The following is a 10,662-nucleotide window of genomic DNA, read 5'->3' as shown; positions in this document are numbered from 1 at the left end:
TACCGCTGGAGAATTGGGGTGGAAGGCTGGTAAAGTGAATCCTTCCTGCAGTCTCTAGGAAAAGCAATACAGACAGGGCTTTTGGGACTGAGCTTTTGCCCAACAACTATCTCCGGCTCATGCAATTGCTGGCAAAGCCAGGCCCTCTTCTGCTCTGAGGGCTCTCAAGCTGTTGATGAGTTCAAAGCAGGGCCAGGTCTTCTCCTTTCATTCACAGCTCAAGGTGATTTCTGCTTTCTGATATTAAAAAGAAAAATCATCCCCTATTGGTAAAAGCAGGAGCTTAACTACTGCTCCCAGTAGCCAGTCGCCCTATGCGCAGGACTGCCACCACAGTACACAGTGTTGGCTGAGGAGGAGTTGTTTAGCAAACAGCTGTTACAGCCCAATACAACATTTGTAATTCTGTACCAGTAGAGCACCACTTGCATTGGCACTTGCTTTCAGGGATAGTCCAGTATGTCATGTAGGAGAAGATCAGGATATTCAATGCACAGTGCAAAGAGCTGATGGCTCAGACATGTAGAAACAGCAGATGCCTCCACATGGGGCAGAAAAGGGTTTGACCACAGGACTTTTTCTGAGGGCCACTTCTCTGGGGACTGCGCATGTTTGAACTAAAATTACGGCTAATCTATTGATCTTTTGAGTGTGTTGAAAGGCTCACTGTCGCAGAAGAAGAAAGGACCTCTTGCAGGGGTCATACCTGTGCTGAATGAGGAGTTCTTCCTGAGTGGTTGTTGTTAGTTACACTCTGAGGTAGCTTTTGATATCAAGTACATAAGCTATACTGTTCTCTAGTCATCACAAGAGGGTTGCAAAGGCTTGGTCAGGCCTGTTGTGGTGATTTCATTGGCCGAAAAGTCCTGTAGACTCAAAGCTTCTTCCGCACAACTAAACAAGTGATGATTTTGAGAAACACGAAAAGTGTCTGAACCTCATAATTTGCCTGGGCTCCACACATCCCTGTTCACTTCAACAGCTACAGCCCCGGCCTGAGGGCACCTCTGCACACACCCAGCAACTGCTTTGGAGTGATCTCTTCTGCTCTACTGACATCCCCACCACTGACAGCTTATATGAACAATCTGTGAGGGCTCTTCTCTAGAGTCCTGGGGTCCTGTTTCACATCATTTCAGAATCACGGAATCACGGAATCACGGAATCTTCAGAGTTGGAAGGGACCTCTAGAGATCATCTAGTCCAACTCCCCTGCTAGAGCAGGATTGCCTAAAGCACATCCCTCAGGGCTGCATCCAGGCGGGTCTTGAAAATCTCCAGAGAAGGGGACTCCACACCCTCCCTGGGCAGCCTCTTCCAGTGCTCTGTCACCCTCACTGTAAAGAAGTTTTTCCGTGTATTTGAACGGAACTTCCTATGTTCTAGCTTGTGCCCATTGCCCCTTGTCCTGTCACTGGGAACCATTGAAAAGAGCCTGGCTCCGTCCTCCTTAAACCCACCCTTTAGATACTTGTAAATGAAAATGGGCCAGGAGCACAGCAAGTTCAGGTCCTGATGGACTTCCCTGTCACAAAACCCATGTCCACATACAGCTCCAGCTGATGCTGCTGAGTGCCCTTCCCTTGACAATTTATGTTTCTCTTCCCAGGTCAAGCAATTTTTAAGCTGTTTAAGGGTTTGGTTTTCCTTTTCGTTTTATACCAGTTTGGATATTTTTCTTCAATTATTCCTTTTTCCACTTATTTTTTGGTAGCTTCTGTTTGCTGGGGTTATTTTATTTATTTTGGCAGGATGTTTTATTGTGCATCATTTTTTGGGGTGTGTGTTCTTTTTCCTAGTAGTTGTTTGTAGGATTTGTTTCTTTACTGCTGGCTTAATTTTTGTCCTGGCTTGTTTGTGGGACTTCTATTTATTTATTTAGGGAGGGATTGTTTTTGTAGGGATTTTTGGCTTTCTTTTTTTTTTTGTCAGTGTTTTTCTTAACAGTTGTCTGAGGATGTTAATGTATTTGGAGTTTTTTTGAAGGTTCTTATCCACTCAGCAAGGACAGGTGCAAAATCCTGTTCCTGGGGCAGAATAAACCCCTGCAGTGACATGAACTGGTGACTGGCTGGCTGGGGAGCACCTCTCCTGGAAAGGACCCTGGAGGTCGTGGTGGACATTAGCATCATAGAATAGCTTAGGTTGGAAGGGACCTTAAAGATTATCTGGTTCCAACCCCCCTGCCATGGGCAGGGACACTTCCCACTAGACCAGCCACATCCATCCTGGCCTTGAACATTTCCAGGGATGGGGCATCCACAGCTTCTCTGGGCAACCTGTTCCAGTGTCTCACAACCCTCACAGTGAAGTCTGTCTTCCTAATATCTGATCTAAATCTACCTCTTCCACATGAGCCAGCAGCACGTCCTGGCAGCAATGAAAGCTGGCAGCACCCTGTGCCTTGTGGACAGGAGCAGGTGGGAGATGGAGGGGTGGGACCTGGACAAGCTAGAGAGGTGGGCCTGAGCAAACCTTATGAAGTCCAACAAGGCCAAGTGCAAGGTCTTACACTTGGGTCGGGACAACCCTCACTATCTATACGGGCTGGGGGACAATGTGACAGAGAGCAACCCTGTGGAAAAGGATTTGGGGGTACTCATGGATGAAAAGCTGGACGTGAGCCAACAATGTGTGCTTGCAACCTAGAAGGCCAATCGCATCCTGGGCTGCATCAAATGAATTGTGGCCAGCAGATCCAGAGAGGTGATTCTGCCCCTCTACTCTGCTCTTGCGAGACCTCACCTGGAGTACTACGTCCAGCTCTGGAGCCCTCAGCACAAGAAGGACATGGACCTGTTGGAGCGGGTCCAGAGGAGGGCCACAAAGATGACCCGAGGGCTGGAGCACCTCTCCTCTGAAGACAGGCTGAGAGAGTTGGGGTTGTTCAGCCTGGAGAAGAGAAGGCTCCGGGGAGACCTTATAGTGGCCTTCCAGTACCTGAAGGTGGCCTACAGGAAAGCTGGGGAGGGACTGTTTGCAAGGGCATGTAGCGATAGGACGAGGGGCGATGGTTTAAAACTAGAGCAGGGTAGGTTTAGATTGGACATTAGCATGAAGTTCTTTACTGTGAGGGTGGTGAGACATTGGAACAGGTTGCCCAGTGAGGTGGTGGAGGCCCCATCCCTGGAGACATTGAAGGCCAGGCTTGATGAGGCTCTGAGCAACCTGATCTAGTTGAAGATGTCCCTGCCTACTGCAGGGGGGTTGAACTAGATGACCTTTAAACGTCCCTTCCAGCCCAACACATTCTGTGATTCTATGATTCTATGACTGTCGCCCTCTGCTTGGCACTTGTTAGACCTCATCTAGACATGGCCTCCTGGTTAGAGGTCCCAGTATGGGAAAGACATGGCCAGAACGGCAAGTTTGAGGGAGGTCGGGGCAGAAGCAGTGGCCCCATGGTTTGCTCAACCCAAGGAAGGGGTGGCTGGGAGGGGTGGATTTGTAGCACCCTCCAGCACCTATGTCTGAGAGAATGGCGCTGGGCCCTTTGCAGAAATGCACAGTGGGGGAATGAGAGACAGGGGGCATACACAGAAACTGTGGGGATATATCCGGATGGATATAAAGAAGAAAAAGAAAATCACCCAAAGGCTATTTAATCATTTAAATGAATTTCCCAGTGAGGCTGTGGAATGTCTATCCTTGGGGCTTTCAAGACTCAATGAGACAACACGTGTGAATCACTTTTTGAGTTATAAGGTTTGTCTAGATGATATCTGCCACCCCCTTCCTGCCTGAATAATTTGATGATTAAGGATTTTACCTAATGATTTATGTCACATAGTGATCCTGCCAACTAGTGGATTTACATTGCATGTTGATATTCCTTTTTTAAAGTATAATCTGAATTTGCTTTGACAAATGCTTGGCCTTTCATCTTTTACATTGTGTCCCATTTTTCTGTTCATTAAAATTATTTCAAAACATACTCTACTTCTGAGATTTAAACAAAATTCTACTTAATCTGTTTTTAAACATCTTTTATTGTGTTGTCTTAATCTGTAGAGCTGTATTGTCAATGAAATGCTGTTATAAGTCATTACATAAACATTAAAACTGTTTTCAATGCATTACACTAAAATATTTCCCAGTAACGGGGTAAAGATTTTATTTTGCTGATTCAGGAGAAAATAAGAGAGCCAAAATCTTGACACTCGGAAAAAGGAGAACCTTGATTGCTCTCATCACAGAAAGTTGGGACTGCCCAGAGCTTCTCTTTTTCTTTGAAACATAGTCCTGTGATTAAACAAAACCCCATAACCAAATCAATCACATAACAAAGGCACTGCTGAAAATTAATAAGCCAATCGACAGTAGGACTTAGAAGCCCATCAGATAGGTCTCCTGTATGCTTGCAAGCAAGAAGAGGGATGGTGGCAGAGGCCAGGAGAGCTTGCAGCTGGGGTCCCCTGCCATGGCCCGTGCCGAGTGGCCGTGCTGACCGTGCAGCGCTGGCTCGGTGTCACTGCCTGCCACCTGCCTGCAGCCACAGCTCAGAAACAAGCCCTCTGAGTCACTGCTGGATGAGGAAGTAGGAGGAAGGGCTGGCTGTAATGAACTCTGGGCCTGCTGTTCAGTCGGGCCCATGGACTAGAGTAACCTTCCAAAACCACCAGAAACTGGGAGCAGCTGATTGAGGCAACGGTCAAAACCAGCAGGAGTGAGAAATAAGGGCTGATCTTGCATCATACTTGCAGAGCCCCCAAATGGACAAAGAAAACTGATTTTGCTTAACAGCTTACAGCCTATAAAAACACGAAAAATCAGGGCAGGACAGCAAAGGCAGCAGAAGAGGGAGCATCCTGGTCCAGTAACGTCGAGAAAACAGCAAAAGGACCAGAGGAGGAGCTCGAGACCTCAACTGCCCCCAAGCAGTGCACAAAGCTGATAAATCCCACCGTGTGTCTCTTTGCTTGCTTGTCGGCCATCTCCAGCAGCCTCAGCCATACCCTGCAGCCTCCGAGAGCAAAGGCGCAGCCCAGGTGCACGGTGTCACGGCTTGTCACAGTGGCTGGGCTGGGAAGTCTCGCTGTGAGGTGGAAAAAATACTCCCTCTCCGGCGGAGGGGGCCCTCACCCAGTTGCTTTTGTCATGAGGGGTGAGGAGGCTGAAAGGGTTCGCCGGATGGAGCAGGACCAGCATCCCCAGCAAGCAGCCCGGGTTGGGGCGGGGCACGGCAACTCGCCCCGTCTCTGCCCAATCTGGCCAGTTTCACCCCACATGCAAGTGAGCCGACTCAGTGAGCTGACTTTTGGGGGGAGAAAAATGGGGGGGGGGGGTTTGTTGCTTATGGACAATCTCTCCAAGTTCCTCTCCATTTGGCCCCATCACCCCCCTGCGCAGTACAGCCGAGAGAGCTGACGGCCAGCTGTGCCTGTGAGGAGTTTCGTTTCTGTCATCAGTGAAACAACAGGAGGAAAGTTGGCTGGCGTATAAGGAAACGAAAGGAAAAAAAATCCCAATGCATTGTGTTATTGCTTCCAGGGCTATCATGAATCTAGTCCCGTTTCATTTCAGGACTGCTTTCGTTTCTCCTGATTTCTGTCACAGTGTGTAGGTGGAGCCTGCAAATAAAAAAGCACCGGGAGAAGCTGAAAAAAAAGTTACTCCTTCTTCTTGCTACAGGACACTACACAGGTAGAATTTTCTCTTTTCCTTCTTCTAAAAATAATCATGCAATTTTTTACTGTTATCTTAATTCCTTTTAATAGTTCCATGTGAGAAGGCTGCATAAGTGTCTAAAGTAAATATAGTTAAATAAGGTTTCCAGGAGTAGGGTCTGTTGTTTTCTGGGGTGGGGAAAAAGAGAAGACATTTGTATTATTTCGTCTTTAAAGGGAGATGACTGAGAGATGGCATTTAAATTGGAACACATTTTTTTAAAATACGTACTGTGTGGGGGCAGTGTTCAGTAACACAGTCTAGCTGGCAGTATTCATTTGTAGCATCATATGCTTTGCATTGCTTCGTTTCTCTTCTGAGAAGACAGCTAGAATTAATAAACCTACAACCCAGAGACCGTGGAGATTACCCAAATATCCTGAAGTCACAGGATATGTCAGACCGAAGTCCGTGTGGTCCCCTGGCTGGACACGGTGAATAAATGCAAGAGCTGCGTGGATTCAGCGCCGCAGCTTTGCGCTTTGGGTTTGATAGGGGATTTTGTTATTACCCCTTGAGAGGCAAAGCCAGGATCATTAGAGGAAAACGAGGCAAGGTTGGGGGGCTTCCTGCAGATGTGGTTGTGTAGTATTGTGCCGGGCGGTGGAGATGGACTTGCCATCACACAGGCAGGCAAACATCTAAAGGTAAGGTTCAAGGAAACCAATATTGTCCCAGTAATGGAGGCAGGGGCAGCTCAGGTGAGGTGTTTGTTATCAGACTTTCATTATCATCACGTCATCCAGGTGTCACGTTTTGCGGGTGGATTCTGGCCAGTTTCAGGAAGGCGCTTAAAAATTGCAGCTCTTTTTGTCCTCTCCTCCTTTCTCTCTTTCGTCTGATGTTGTCAAGGCTCAGCACACAACGACATCGCTATGCCCGCAGTGCATGGTGAAGGGTTGCGCAGACTACCCAACCTTTTTCAGGTTCAGGTGGAGAACAGCCAGGTAGTCCCAGAAATCCACGCATGCTGATTGACTCTGCTGCTCACTGTAGGTACCTTTGTTAGCCTGTGTATCTGTGTGTGCACGCTGTGGTCTGCACTGTAGACCCAGCTAAAAACTGTTCTAGTATGCGGTCAGATATAGCCCTTGCACTAAAACATTTCAAAGTTGTCACTTTTTTTTGTCGGACTCCTTAAGTCTCAGTTTCCCAGATGTCACGACTTTATCTTCCAAGATCTTCCTTTTTGTTTTGTTTTTTCCTGGTGGCCTTACTATTTTTGCATTTCTTCTGATTCATTATAAGGACTCTAAAGCTTCCTGTGTAACCTCTTTCTGAAGGAAATACATCCACATTTAGGGGGCCATGTGCTAAAACCAGTACATGAATAACTCTGAAGGCAGCCCAATGAATAATAATAATGTAAAGGGGTCAGAAATTTGTTCCTGGGTAATATTTACATTAAATTAAAAATTCGTAGGAAGCATTCGTTCCACTAAATTGAAAGGCATGTAGAGAATGGGAGAGGTAATAGAAGGGATTATTGCTAGGGACATTGTTATCAGTAAATTATTTCCTGTAGCAATAGAAAATCATAAACTAATCTGGTGGCCAGTGAATGTGGAATGTATGTTTGTCGCAGATAAAACACCGAGTCCTCATTCAAGAAAGAAAAATCTTAGAAATCATTAATAGAAAGAGAAAAAAGTTCATACTGAAATATTAAAGAAAGGGGACGTGCAGAAAGATGAAGGAATAGTAAAATGAATACTTATAAATAAATTAAAGTAGTTCGGTCATCTTTTATTGCTGGACAAAATTGAGAAGTTTCCTCATAGTAATTTATTTTTTATTTTGATAAAAGGAGACAGGAATATCTATTAAAAATTTTATATTGCTTTATAAAAAAGGAAGACTGAATAGCAAGTGTAGAATTAATCTGGTTTTTTCTAAACTTGTTTTACACATTGAAAGTATAACTTACATTGTGCATCCTACTTTGACATCTGCTGAAATTAGAAAACCCATAAACTTAGTTCCACCAAAAAATTAAAAGAACAGGAAGTTATTTCAAGCAAAATGTGTTTCCCCTAATTCATTTTCCCAAGTGTTTGAGTTAAACAGATCTTGCTTTTGACAGGGGGAGGTTAAAAAAAATCTAGCTTTGAAAAAATACTATTGGGGTTTTTTTCTTTAAATCATTCTCTCTAGAAATCACTTTCCCTGGAAAATGTCACATCAAAAGCCTCCAGTTTCTTCAATCACCCATAGAAAATATCTCAACAAAACTTTTACATAAAGAAAAGCTGAACAAGAAATTAAAAAGTCTCCCAGTTCTGCTTTTTCTAACATCATGTCAAGCAAAGTCTGCTTTTTGGAGAGGGTTTTAAGCTATAAAGGGAAGGATTAAGATACTGTGCTTCTAAAATAGGTGTAACACTTGCCTCTGACAAATGTTTCCATTGCGAGAAAGGCAAGACGGCCACATAGCACACTATGGCTTGGTGTGTCCTACTCTCATTGCTGGTGGCCCACCCATGTATTCCTAGAGAATCAAGGAGGGAGGTCAGCAGAACTGCCACCTTGAACTTCTGGAGGGCAGATTTTGGTCTTTTCAGGAGCCTGCTTGACAGGGTCCCTTGGGATGCAGTCCCAAAGGGTAAAGAAATCCGGGAAGGCTGGATGTTTTTCAAGAAGGAACTCTTAAAGGCACAGGAGCAGGCCATCCCCATGTGCCGAAAAATGAGCCCTCAGGAAAAAGACCAGCCTGGGTGAACAGAGAGATATGGATACAACTCAGGGAAAAAAGGAGTTTATGACCTTTGGAAGAAGGGCTAGGCCATTCAGGAAGACTACAAAGATGTTGTAAGGCTGTGTAGGGAGAAAATTAGAAGGGCCAAAGCCCAACTAGAACTTAACCTGGCTTTGGATGTTAAGGACAATAAAAAAAAGTTTCTATAAATACATTAGTAATAAAATGAGGACCAAAGAGAATCTCCATCCTTTATTAGATGGGGGCAGTAACATGGTAACAAAGGATGAGGAAAAGGCTGAGGTACTTAATGCCTCCTTTGCCTCAGTCTTTAGTAGTAGGACCAGTTGTTCCCTGAGTAGCCAGACCCCTGAGCTAGTAGATAGGGGCAGGGAGCAGAATGAAGCCCCCGTAATCCAAGGGGAAATGGTGAGGGACCTGCTACAACACCTAGACATTCACAAGTCTATAGACCCAATGGGATACACCTGAGGGTACTGAGGGAGCTGGCAGAAGTGCTCAGCAAGCCACTTTCCATCATGTATCAGCAGTCCTGGGTAACCGGGGAGGTCCCAGTTGACTGGCAGCTAACAAATGTGATGCCCATCCACAAGAAGGGCTGGAAGGATGATCTGGGGAACTACAGACCTGTCAGTCTGACTTCGGTGCCTGGGAAGGTCATGGAACAGATCATCATGAATGCCATTATGCAGCACATGAAGGACAACCAGGCAACCAGGCTCAGTCAGCATTGGTTCATGAAAGGCACATCCTACTTGACTAACCTGATCTCTTTCTATGACAAGGTGACCCCCTTGGTGAATGAGGGAAAGGCTGTGGATGTTGTTTACCTGGACTTAAGTAAAGCATTTGACACGGTTTTCCACAGCATTCTCCTGGAGAAACTAGCTGCCCATAGGTTGGGTGGGAGTACTCTCCACTGGATAAAAAAATGGCTGGAGGGCTGGGCCCAGAGACTGGTGATTAGAGTTAAATCCAGCTGGTGGCCCATCACGAGTGGTGTTCACCAGGGCTCAGTATTGGGGCCAGTTCTTTATCAATGATCTGGACAAGGGGATCAAGTGCACCCTCAGTAAATTTGCAGATGACACCAAGTTAGGTGGGAGTGTCGACCTGCTTGAATGTAGAAAGGCTCTGCAGAGGCATGTGGACAAGTTGGATTGATGGGCCAAGGCCAATGGTGTGAGGTTCAACAAGGCCAAGTGCCAGGTCCTTCCCTTGGGTCACAACAACCCCATGCAGCGCTACAGGCTTGGGGAAGAGTGTCTGGAAAGCTGCCCGGCAGAAAAGGACCTGGGGGTGTTGGTTGACTGCCAAGTGAATATGAGCCAGCAGTGGGCCCAGGTGGCAAAGAAGGCCAACAGCATCTTGGCCTGTTTCAGTACTAGGACAGCAGGACTAAGTGATCGTCTCCCCGTACTTGGCACCAGTGAGGCTGCAGCTTGAATACTGCATTCAGTTTTGGGCCCCTCACTAGAGGAGGGACATGGAGGTACTGGAGCATGTCCAGAGAAGGGCAACAAAACTGGTGAGGGGTCTAGAGCACAAATCTTATGAGAAGTGGCTGAGGGAACTGGGATTGTTTAGCCTAGAGAAAAGGATGCTGAGGAAAGTGGTGGAATCGTCATCCCTGGAGGGGTAGACATGGTGCTTAGCGACATGGTTTAGCGATGGTTTTTGTCAGTGTCAGGTTGATGGTTGGACTTGATGATCTGAAAGGTCCCTTCTGTCATGTCCCACTCTCAGTAAAGAAGGGGGGTAAATGACTTCAGATTCATAAATTCTCAATGACTAAGGTGAGATAAATTTATTAGCTTCCCAAAATGGTTAGTATAGGTCTTAACGAGTCCACGATAATTGGTTAGCTACATAACAAATTATGGCAAATGGTGAGGTATGCATTGTGTTACTTAACAACAGGTATAGGACTTATGGCAAGCGGTACTTAAGGTCGTACTTAAGGTCGTTAATTAACAACTCTGTTACTTAACAATCCTAAGAGAAAAGACAAACTGAGGGACAGAGAAAGGAAAAGACAGAGAAAAAGACAGAGATAAAGAGATCACTGGTCCTGGTTCCAGCGTCTTTTTCAGGGAATCTTCCCAGGCATGATCTTCTTCTTTCTTGGAAAAGTCTTCCCAGGGATGGTTGTCTTTCTTGGGAAGAATCTTCCCAGGCGCAATCTTCTTTCTTGGAAAGAATCTTGCCAGGCAGTATCTTCTTCTATTGTTTCCTCTTTGTTCCCCCCTAAGGGCACTTATTTTCCCCTTTTATATTTG

General features: G+C 45.8%; 1 protein-coding gene across 3 annotated transcripts in view; it reads left to right on the top strand.

Annotated features, from left to right (window-relative positions):
• The first annotated feature begins 5,525 nt into the window (after positions 1–5,525).
• Positions 5,526–10,662, top strand: part of LOC134520171 (interferon-induced GTP-binding protein Mx-like) — a 25,629-nt gene continuing 20,492 nt past the window's right edge. For 2 of the 3 annotated variants that reach the window (XM_063345222.1, XM_063345204.1), the window contains exon 1: positions 5,526–5,643. The gene's annotated coding sequence lies outside the window, so the exon portion shown is untranslated. The remainder of the gene's footprint in view (positions 5,644–10,662) is intronic. The other variant, XM_063345213.1, reaches the window with a different exon arrangement.

The sequence above is a fragment of the Chroicocephalus ridibundus genome, chromosome 1 (assembly GCF_963924245.1).
Source record: "Chroicocephalus ridibundus chromosome 1, bChrRid1.1, whole genome shotgun sequence".
Classification (NCBI taxonomy): Eukaryota; Metazoa; Chordata; class Aves; order Charadriiformes; family Laridae; genus Chroicocephalus; species Chroicocephalus ridibundus.
The sequence above is the reverse complement of the archived record's forward strand: the minus strand, read 5'-3'. Positions and strand labels throughout refer to the sequence as shown.